Below are 12,485 nucleotides of genomic sequence, written 5' to 3' on the forward strand. Positions count from 1 at the left end.
CTCTGCCAGTTCAGCAGAAACTGGCCAAGATTAAAACAGTTAATGGGCAGGCTTGGGTACAACCAGCCTGTCATATTCTGTTACGATTATTGCTAGCACCTACTATAGCCACTAGTGATAATCACTGTCTTCTCCCGAGGAGATTTCCCTTTCTGTTCCATAGCCACAACAGAAGGTGAGAGGAAATTCCTCCAAATTTATGGAAATCCCATGTAGCGGCCAGGGTCACCAGAAATAGGATCCACATTGGAACTTTTCCCACCTGTTCCTGTTCTGATGATCGCTTAAAAATCTGTGATTTTCTTTTACTTTCACTTTAGGTGATAAGGTTAACCAAGACAAATAAAGAGGGTGACTCTCCCTAAGGCCGGCCATAGATGGTTCTAATTTTGGTCGGTGGGCACTGACTTGGTGTATTTGATGAAGATCCACAGCTGAAGAAAACTTTGCAACATCTAATCCAGTTCCTGATATGTTAGATGCCTGGGCTTCCACTGTGTGCTGTGGTTTGATCTGCCAGCCCCTATGTCACTAAGGCTGGTTCAAATACACGTTTCAAATCTCGGACGGTTCAGCAGGAACCAGCTGAGAGTCCAACTGTATGTGGGTAGGCTGAATGTACCAAGTTGATTGATCGATCAACATGGGTACCACCAGCTTGCCGTTTCACTTTAGATTATCGCTAGCAGCTGCTCGCAATAATCACTGTCTTCTCCTGGGGGGGACAGCTTCCCCTGACCCCCCACCACCACCGGGAGCAGACAATTGCTCGGCAGGAGGGATTCCCATATCAGCACTGTCAGTGTTAATGGGGGAATTGTGTGAATTTTTCCAGGAAAGAAATCTTACAGATTACAGAACTGTATAAAAAAATTACACACCCCCTTTGTCCCTAGTGGTCTGTGCAGTGCCCTGCATGCATTTTATATTATAAATACAGTTTTTTCTGCCTGAAATTTGGAGATTGTCCATAGCAACCAGAAAGTGTCCCTTTTTCAGTGTTTTAGGATTTGATTACATTATTGAATAATTTTTATTATTCTTTATTATATTATAAACGTTATCATACCCGGGATGTCTGCTAGACTCTGGTTTGAAAAGATTTAAGAGAGTTATTCCTAAGAATTACAGGACTACAGTATAAAACGCCAAATTTCCATGCAAAATAATTGTACCGCTTACAGCACCTAAAACCAGAACTAATCATACCGCCAGGGAGGTTAATAATGGATCCCAAGCACTGACTAGTCTATTTTTCCAGCAAGTTCAAAGGCACATTGCTATTGAAAAAAAAAATTATGGAAAAGAAAAATACTTCAAGAAAGCATTTAAAAAACGTGATTTTTGGAGTTTTTTTTTTGTTAAAATACAGTGTGAATTTCTGATCAAAGAATTTCTTTATAAAGGTACACATTTAAATAGGAATTTTGGATGATTTGCAAAGAATTGTGAGGAGGTAGAGGTTTTTTTTTCAGAAGAGACTTTGCATGTCTCTTCTTCTTCTAAAAAAAAAAAACTAGCAAATTTAAAAATAGTGCACACTGCCTTGCGGTGCATGAGCTATGCACTGTATTCACTGGCTTTCCCCTGGTCTTTGTAAAAACCAATGCATTAACTAGGAAAACATTGTAACCAGAATAGACCCAGTTGAATGATTCAGTTATTAGCATTACCAGCATGGTAACTGGATTATGGGACTCTTCCAGGACCCCACAGGTCAATTTACTATTACTAAGTGTCTGTCAACACTGGGTTTATCCAGCTGGGGCTTGAAGCTTATGTTTAGAGGCTTGGGTAGTGTTGCTACTCTGCAATACGTTTTTCATAGAAATGGATACAAACCCTGAAAACTCTAAAGATTCCTTTAACTTTTGCCCTGTTAGAAGATGGGGGAAACTCTTCATCAGTTTTTATAGGGGTTAGAAATTTGCCAACTGAACATATTTTTAGTTATTTATTAATGTTAAAATATAGACTTACAAAACACAGATTTTATTACGATGCCTGCAAATCCTTAGTTGTTATTCTAGGGTTCTATATACAATGTATCTTTGGACTCATAGAGGTTCTATATAATAGGTTATAATAACATTTTCCAGTTTAATGAATAATAATTATTCATAGATCTTAAAAAAAAACTATTTTAATTAAGCCATATTGCACAGAATTGTTTTGCAAAGAGCATATTACCTGTATCTCCCAACTGGGCTGCCCTACAGTGTCAACCAAACCCTGGAATTTCATGCATCTGGGCTGCAATACCAAAGCCCAGTGCCGAAAAAAGTTCCAGCAGATGACTTTACTAATTCACCTTCCTGTGGTGCGCTAGTGCTGAGCACCCATGCACGTACTGCACATCTCCTGTGGGTTGTCCTGGGTCCCAAACACTGCTTTTACCCACTACACTACCAGCTGTCTATTGCAGCAATACACTTCAGAGCAAAGGAAAGCTTTTCCCGGGCACCTCCTCAGTTTTAATGTGTATTATTCATGAGAGGAGGAGGTGCCTGTGAGGAGTGACATCGCCCTGCATTGAGCCACGCTGATCTGAGGTCTGTAAAATCCAAGGAACGGAGAATTGCATGGTAGTGGGGTCAAAGGGCTGGGCTCTGAGGAAGAAGGTTTCACCTTCGAAACGTGTCAGCTGGCAGTGACCCCGTTATTTCCTCTGTGACCTCTGGAGTACATTGTTTTCTCTAGACCAATTGCTGCTATTTGGTGACTATTTATATTGTAAGATTTCTACAGATGTTTGTGAGCAGTTTTCTTTTTATTCACTTTTATTAAAAATCCAAAGGATAATGTACAAGACTCTAGTGGGGACAAAACAATGATTTGTGCTGGTGATGGAAGATCTTTTCACGAAACGCGTAGGGTGGTGTGACACGCTATGTTTTTGCCTCAATAGAACCACAGCAGAACAGGATATCATTTGGAGTTTGCGATCGGCCGACGCTTTTCCATTGACGATATGCCTTGTGTCAAATTACTCCTGTAAGTGTATTTCTTTTACTTTTATTTTTAATAAATGGTTTTACACTATTCGGAGTGTTTTTTCTTCCTATGGTGGACCATTTGCTTTTCTGTTGGAATACATTCGAGTCTCGCTCTAAGGGGATCCTGTTTTGGATGATCCAAGATTGACGTACACCCTGACCTGATTTTTAAGAAAAGCGCTCCTCACTGGAGCATCTGGTAAGGAGCCATTATTATCCGTATGGTGGTGGTGCACCTTAATTTGCTTCACTTCAACATATGATTTAGAGATTGGACAGTCGCTTTGGACACGTGGTGTTTCTCATTCATCTTCACTCACAAGGACTCTATAATGTTGATATATTAACTATTTATGTGATTTATGTTTTTTTGCATGTCTTTCTCTGTATGCCCCTTTTTTTTGGGCACTAGCATTACTGAGATTTATCGTTTATGATAATAGGGATGTGTTTATACTAATGGGTGACACTGTTTATATATTTACTATTATATGCAGTTAAGTATTTGGTTTTTGTGTTTATGGTATTCTCACGCAACACTGAGCACCTTTACGCTTCACTGTTTTTTGGTTGAGATATTTATATCCTAATATGAAATATTAGGGATTGCGCAGTTCTTTTTCTTTTTTCCATGGAAGATTTATGCTTGGAGGAGTGATGTGGGGAGTAGGAGGATTTTTGCTGGGGGGGCTATTTGGATTTTAAGTTAGAAGTGGGTGCATGGGGGAGCATTTGTGCTAAAAGAGGGGGGGTTGGGGAGAGAATTTGTGATAGAACAGGGGGGAGAGATTTGTGGCAAGAGGGTGGATTTGTGCTAGAATGGGGGGTGGAAATTTGTGATGAAAGGGGGGAAGGGGAGGACTTATGCTAAAAGGGGGGATTTGCAGGGGACCCGAGAGGATTTGTGCTGGGAGGGGGCAAGAGGATTTATGCCGGGAGCAGGGATTTGGGGGGGAGGATTAGTGCTGGGAGGGGTGATTGGGGGGTTAAGATTTGTGCTGACCTGGGGTACCTCCATAGATAAGGAGAAAAAAAGAGACAGATGCCGTGGGAGAGTTCCTTATGGTGTAATAGCTTAACAATTGGATGAAATATATGATAAGAAGGTAAATTGAAATTGTGTACTCACACCTGTGACATTTCTGAGCTCCCTAATCGGGCATCAGACAGCCTGGAGTGACCTCTTACTAGGATTTGTGCTGGTAGGGGGTTTGGGGGAGGCAAAGATTTTTGCCGTCGGGATTTGGGGGGAGAAGAAGATTGGTGCTAGAAGGTGCTAGGAGGGGGAATTGGAGAAAAGGAGAATTTGTGCTGGGGGAGATTTGAAATGGAAAATGATTTATAGTAGAGGGGGGATTGGGAGAGAGGGGTTTGTGCTAGAAATATAGATTTGGGGAGGATTTGTGCTGGGGGGGTGAAGATTTGTGCTGGGGGGATGTTGGGGGGACAAAGATTTTTGCTGGGATTTGGGGGGAGAAGAGAACTGGTACTAGAAGATGGATTTGTAGGGCGGGGGAATTTGTGTTGGGAAGGGGGATTGGAGGTAAGGAGGATTCATACTGGAGGAAATTTAAAAGGTAGGAGGATTTTTAGTTGAAGGGAGATGGAGAGTTAAGATTTGTGCAGGAAGGAGAAAAGAGAAATTGTGTTGGCATTGGTAATTGGGGGGTTGTGTTTGGAGGGGGGAAAGGGGGGATTTGTGCTTGGTGGTGAGATTTAGTGGGTGAAGGAGTATTTGTGCTGGGAGGGGGTGGGAGAGGGGGATTGTGCTGGGAGGGGAGATTGGAGGGAGTGTGTGGCAGAAAGGGGGAGAGAATTGGGCTGAGGGGAGAAAATCGGAGGGGGGAAATTAGTGCTAGGAGTGGGATTTCTTTTGGGAGGGGGAATTGGAGTGAAAGAGAATTTGTGTTGGGGGGAGTTAGCAGGGGAGGGGAATTTTACTAGCAGGGAAGTACAGCTGGGAGGGGAAGAGGATTTGTGTTGGGAGGGGGGACAATTTGCATTAGGAGGGGGGATGGGGGGGATTTATGCTACGAGGGGTGAACGGGGGGGGGCAAAGATTTGTATTTGCAGGGATGAGCGTGCTGGATTTTTTTTGAGGGAAGAGTGTTTTTTTTTTTTGTTAAAGTGTAAAGTGGGAGCAAGCATTGCTTGTAGGGAGAATTTTGTACTCTCGTGGCCAATACATTGTACATTACACAATCCTGACCCCTGCACTCTTTTAATTTTGTACTCCTAATCCCTACTCTCTGTGTGATATTTTACTCCTAAACCTGGCACTGATGTAAGCACTCTGTTACATACTCCTGACCCTTGAACTTTTTGCATTACACTCAACACGCTCCTGTACTCTGTACACAGTCTGGACTCCTGCACTCTAGATTATGGATAAGGTTGTTTTCACACTGCTTCTGCTCTGGGGACACCTGCCACAAATATTTTAGACTATTGCCAGAGACTTGTATGGACTCAATTATAATATAATATACACTATATTACCAGAAGTATTGGGACGCCTGACGAACTTTAATGGCATCCCAGTCTAGTTCATAGGGTTCAATATTGAGTTGGCCCACCCTTTGCATTTATAACGGCTCCAACGCTTCTGGGAAGGCTGTCCACAAGGTTTAGGAGTGTATATGGGAATGCTTGACCATTCTTCCAAAAGTGCATTTGTGAGGTTAGGCCCCCCCCAGAGTAGTGCAGTGTTGTTTTTATAACACTGTGTTGCTCTCATCATAGTATGCAAAAAACACACTGTCACCAGTCAGTGTCATGATCACCGCCACACCAGTTATATGATGATGCAGTACTGCACTGGTAACAGTGTGTATAAAAAAAAATATATATTATTATTATTATTATTATTATTTTTGTATACTGTGATGAGTAAATAAATTATGAAAAAAAATGATTTCTTTATTTTCCAGAAAACTGTGACAAAAAATTACACCTTCAAAAAACTCGCCATGCCTCCTATTAAATGCCTTGGACTGTTTACTTTTAAAAAAGGGGTTATTTAGGGTATATTTGTACTGTCTTGGCATTTTCAGGCCTCAACAAATTAGACAGGGTTCATTGATTGTCAGATATATATATACACCATAGTTTGTGTTTCCAACAGACTAAATAATATACACTGATTTGGGTTATTTTCACCAAAGAAATGTAACAGAATACATTTTGGCCTAAATTGCGAAAGAACGATTATTTATTTGCAAAATTTTATAAATTTTATAACATTTTCTGTATTTTTTAATTTATTTGGCAAAAAAATTAAAAGCCCAGCCGTGGCTTAATACCACCAAAAGAAAGTTCTATTTGTGAGAACAAAACAATACAAATGTCATATGAGTACAGTGTTGCATGACCGCACAATTGTCATTCAAACGTGACCAGGGGCGGACTGACAATTCATGGGGCCCCGGGGCAATAGCAGATTTCGAGGCCCCCAGGCAATCAGAGATTATGGGGCCACACAGTATACACACACACACAGTATACACACATACACAGTATACACAGACATGTTTCTATTGGCTGAGAAGGTACTGGAGAGTTGGGGCAGCTATAATCTCAGGATTTTTAGACCACAAGGATGTCGGTAAGGGACAGTGGCGGCTGGTGAAGTTTTAGGATGGGGGGGCGCAAGACCCCGCCCATCCATGGTTGGCCCCTCCCACTTCTCATAAGCCACACCCAGAATTTGTAGAATGATATTGGCGTGTATCCAGAATTTCATTGTCCTGCAAATACAGTAGCTGTGTACATAGACATACTGTACTAACATTATCTATGTATCCAGAAATACAGGGTTATGTATAGGCATACCTGTGTATAACTGTGTATAGGCGTATCATTGCCCCAGAATTGCAGAGAGCTGTATAGAAACTGTATATATTAAAACAGTAGTGTAACACTGTAGCTGTGTATTCAGAATTACTGAGTTCTATATGTATAGGTGTAACATTATTCAGGATTACAGACTTCTGGATAGACACATCTGTGTGTATATGTGTGTACCACTACCCAGGATTGCAGAGTGCTGTATAGATATATACTGTGTATTTATAGGTATACCATTATTCAGGATAGCAGACTTCTGTATAGCTATGTATAGATGTGATATTATCCAAGTTTTGCAGACTCACATGGATACTATAAATAGATATATATACAGCACTCTGCAATCCTGGATAATGGTACATATATATAACTCTGAAATATCGGATTATGTTACACCTATACATATAGATATCAATACAGCACTCTGCAATCCATGTGAGTCTGCACAGTCAGTGGGCTCCGCAGTTCGATGAAGGATGTGATGGCAGCCACCAGAAGCAGCAGCACATCATACTGTAGCCAGGAGCTATAAGAAATAGTGCTGGTAAAACTCATAGCTAGAGGGGAGAAGGTCACTTTGTTGGAAACAGCACAGCCGAGCAACCATGCTTATGTCAGCACAAACACAACACATGGAACAGCTGTAATGGATCCATGACTGAGCAGGGAAACCAATACAAAGTAAGCAGGTAAAGTAACACCAAACCACTCCAACACCTGCACAGGGAGAAGCCACATTTCAACAGTCTGCACTTCTCATCATCACAAAAACCAACTCGTGCACAAATAACGAATGTGCTTTGTAAAGCCTGACCCTGCTGAGAACACACACACACCAGTATTTTGCCCACAGGCCTATTTCAGAACTGCAGAGGAAAGATTTTCCCCTTCAGAGTTCCCAATCACACCCTAAAAAGTCTCCGCTGATACCCAGCTGTGGCTAGGATGAGCTCATGGTGAAGCCATATCAGGAGGTCCTGGTGCTGAAGATGCCATGAGATGTAAGAGGCTGGGGAGAATTCAAACAGTAGAATGAGCTATTGAATTACTGGCCAGATCAGTAAGACCCAAAACACAACTCTGCTATAGAGGACAAAGCTATCATAATCTAATACTCCAGGTAAAACACAGAAGCTGCCTTTGTGGACAAAGAAAAGTCCTAGCTGCAAGGGGGTCCCTTGTGAATACAGGCCTCGGAATAATACTCTGAGCCCTTGGGGATCCCGCACCACTTGTTCTCTCATGGGGCTATCCTCATACTTTGGCAAGTCCTGAGTTAAGTCCCAGGTCTTATCTGTTGCAGCACGATCCTGATTGCAGGTCCACATCAAGCATAATGCCCATCGTGACTGTATTATGAACAATTACTACTTTACTTTTTTTTTAACCATTTCCTCCTTTCGTGAATCCCAGCACTCTTGATCGCCAGGCATTATATGAATGAAAGTTTTAAAAATAACACACACACACACACACACACACACACACACACACACACACACACACACACACACACACACACACACACACCTTACCTGACTGTGTGCTCTCCGCAGCCGCTCCTCACACCGCTCTACTCCTCTTACTTCCTGTTTCCTCTCTCAGGTGAGATGGGAGAGAGAAGACAGGAAGTGACATCTGAGTCAACTCAGATGTCAATCAACCTGCCCGCCCGGCCGTAATAACACATACTACAGCGCCGGGCGGAAGCTACTCAGCGCTTCAGAAAGCGCCCTGAGGCGGGCTAAACGCCCGCAAATGAAGCGCCACGCCTGCAATCTCATGATTGCATTGGCGTGGCGTTTCCCGGCGTGCAGTGTGACCGGCGCTCGAGCACTTCCTTAAAGAATTTTTATTTTTTTTTAAAGGGCCAGTTTTAAAACTTTTTTTTTTTTTTTACATTTTTTTTTTTTTTTTTTTTTTACCACACAGGGGGGGCGGCGCCCGGGCGCCCCCTATGGACGGGCCGCCACTGGTAAGGGACATTTCAGAGATAGATGTAAAAAAAAAAAAACACAGATTTTTACATACTGTCCCTGGTTTTACTGAGGCTGGCAACCCTGATGGGGCCCCTTATTTGCCAGTCTGCCCCTGGTCAGGAAGAAGGTAAAAGTGCCCGGTATTGAAGTGGTTAAAAAGGGGTCAAAGTCTTTACCAAGTAACTATAGACCTGTTAGTTTAACTTCTATAGTCAGGAAGATACTGGAGAGTTTAAAAAAGACCACATAGATGTTTTTTGCTAGACAAATATATTAAGCCATAGTCAGCATGGATTCATGAAAGACAGAAGTTGTCAAACAAATCTGATTTCTTTTTAAGAGGAAGTAAGCAAAACTTTAGACAGAGGGGTGACTGTGGGCGTGGAATACACACAAAAGCGTTTGACACAGTTCCGCACGCATGGCTCATGTGTAAGGTAAAGTCTACAGGCTTGGAAAAATACGTTTGTAAATGGATAGAAAACTGGCTAAAAGAGAATTCAGAGAGTAGGGGTTAATGATTCTTACTCTGAATGGTCTAAGGTTATCAGTGGTGTACCCCAAGGTTCAGTGCTGGGACCCTTACTTTTTAATATCTTTATAAATGATATAGGGTCTGGGATTAAAAGTATAATTTCAATCTCTGCAGATGACACCAAGCTATGCAGTGGAATAACGTCCTTACAGGATGTCTCCAATTTACAAGCCGACCTCAATACACTGTCTAATTGGGCAACTATGTGGCAGATGAGGTTTATTGTTGATAAATGTAAAGTTATGCACTTGGGGGCTAAGAATATGCATGCATCATACATTCTAGGGGGAGTACAACTGGGGGAATCCATAGTGGAGAAGAATCTGGGGGTTTTGGTAGATTGTAAGCTCAATAATAGCATGCAATGCCTAGCGGCAGTTTCAAAAGCAAGCAAAGTCCTAACCTCCCTGGCAGTATGATTATTTCAGATTTTTGATGCAGAAAGCGGTACATAGAAATTTAGCGTTTTATATTGTAGGCCTGTAATTCTTAGGAAGAATTCACTTAAATCTGTCCAAACATAAGTCTAGTAGACATCTCAGGTATGATAAAGTTTGAAAAACCAAATCATAATTTATAATATAATAAATAACTATAAATAATTATAACAAATAATAATAAAATTATTAAAAAATGTAATCAAATCCAAAACACTGAAATTTTCTCAGTTGCAGAATTGTCGCTGTCGTCACTTTCAGTATTTGATGACGAATTTCCCCACAAATCGCTATCGCTCAATTCTGCAAGTGATTCTAATTTATTATCGTTGTTTTCTAGCTGGTCTAAAACCACTTTTGATGTAAAGGGATGGTTTTGATTGTTATGGACAATCTCCAAATTCCAGGCATAAAGAACAGCATATATAATATAAAACTGCATACTGGACAAACCACTAGGGATAAAAGGGATGTGAAATGAATTGATACAGTAATGTAATCTGTAAGATTACTGTGTACTGTATATGTATTGCGTGCTTTACTTTTTGAATTTGGCACCGTTCTCCATCCCCGTGCGTCGCAACGCTCGCAGGGAACGGAGCTCGGCTCTGTGATAGATTGATCGGAGTACACAGCTTGCACACAGTGCAGGGAGAAATCGCAGGATCCTGGGGACAAGGTAAGTAAGCTATACCTGGATCCTGTGATATAATCCCGAGTGTGGCTCGGGGTTATCACTTTTGGTGTTGAAAATCCACCCCAAGCCACACGCGGGAATACCGTCAGGGGGGTTAAGAGAGGTATAGACTCCAGAGAGAGAGAGATATCATTGCGCACCTGTTCATATCATTAGTAAGACCTCATCTGTAATATGCAGTTCAGTTTTGGGCACCAGTTCACAAAAAGGATATCGGGGAACTGGATAAAATGCAGAGAATGCCAACCAAACTGATAAGAGGCATGGAGGCAAGAAGAGATAAGGGGTGATATGAGCAACATGTACAAATATATAAGTGGTCCATATAGTGAACCTGGTTTTGAGTTATTCAATTTAAGGTCATCACAGAGGACAAGGGGGCACTCTTTACATCTGGAGGAGAAGAGTTTTAATCTCCAAATATGGAAAGGCTTCTTCATAGTAAGAGGTGTGAAAATGTATAGACTCACTCAAGAGGTGGTTCTGGCCAGCTCCTTAGATTACTTTAAAAATGGATTGGATTGTTCCCTAAATGCACATAATATAACTGGATACTAATGTTTATTGGTAAGGTTGACCCAGGGAATATCTGAATGCCTCTTGGGGGATCAGGAAGGATTTTTTTTCACCGCTGGAGAAAATTTGATCATGTTTTTTGGGGGTTTTTTGCCTTCCTCTGGATCAACTGTGGGTATTGTATAGTGTATATGGAGGTTTTCGATTTGTGTTTTAATTATTTTTTCTCAGTTGGTTGAAATGAATGAACCAGTGTCTTTTTTCAACCAGATTAACTATGTAACTAAAGCATTAAGCACAGACTAGGTATAGGAGGAAAGACGTTTGCATACATCGACATTTGAAACAGAACACCCCAAAGTTTCTTTTATAGAAATCGTAAGTGATTATAATAAATAATAATTATTATTTCTATTATTATTATTATCATTATGATAAAGTAGCCTTACTAAGCTAGGCTTAAATCTTCCTCATGTCAGAGGTTGGTCTTGCCTTGAAAATATTATAATGTGATGCCTATACCAAGTCCTGTGTGCCATATACCCCTGCCTGTTGCCAGCACTTCCTGTTACAAAAATTCTGTGATCTACAGTATATATGTAGTTGGGGGCTGCCCCTCCTTGGAATGCCACATGTTCCTACACACACCTGCACTATCCTGTTCTCTATAGTCATACACATGCTGTTTGACCCTGTTGCTTCCCTGCAAGAAGGCTGGATAATGTGCTTGCATGCAGCGAACTTGCAAACACAGCTAGTCAGGGTGATATCTGTGGAAGGAAAATATGAATAAAGGAAAGCTTTATACATGCTAGAGGAAGGAGTGGCTGCATTCTTTGCAGAATTTGGTCATAAAAGTTTGGAGCAAGCACTTTGGCAGCCTACAATAGCACCTGACAGTCAGGGCTGCTGTTAGAAATCATGGGGCCCCATACAGCTTACTTGCCAGGGCCCCCCCTTCCCAGCCAAAAGTGACTGAGGACCTAGATTTATCAGCCCATTGCTTTGGAGCCTCAGCAGGACAGATTAATGAATAGGAAATGCTCTGAGGCTTCCTGTCATTCACAAACTGAAGCATAGTAAATTAGGAAAGATGGACACAGGAGTGATGGGAACCAATCACTCACTGTGTTTATTCAGAAAAAGAAGGGGCCAGTAAATGACATATTTACCTTTCGCTGCTCTCTATCCTGAAACCTCTCCCTTTGTGCTCATAGTAGCTACCGGTAAGAGAGGAGAGTGGGGAAGCCAGAAGGGCTGCTGGGAAAAGGGGCAAACAGGGGGGGGGGCTCGGACAGCAGATGGGGAGAATGTGCTATGACCAATCCCCCTGCAGTGCAGCCGGAGGGAGAAAGAGGAAGAGAAGCTGGCAGTGCTGCAAAGGAAAGCAAAAGGGGATCGGTGGCTGCAATAAGACAGTACGCCTGAGCCCCCCCTTTTGAACTGATGGTTCCTGGGCCCAGTACAGGAGGGCTGGCT

Source organism: Lithobates pipiens, unplaced genomic scaffold, assembly GCF_037356315.1.
Source record: "Lithobates pipiens isolate NorthernLeopardFrog02 unplaced genomic scaffold, aLitPip1_a1.2 Scaffold_19, whole genome shotgun sequence".
In the NCBI taxonomy this organism is placed as follows: Eukaryota; Metazoa; Chordata; class Amphibia; order Anura; family Ranidae; genus Lithobates; species Lithobates pipiens.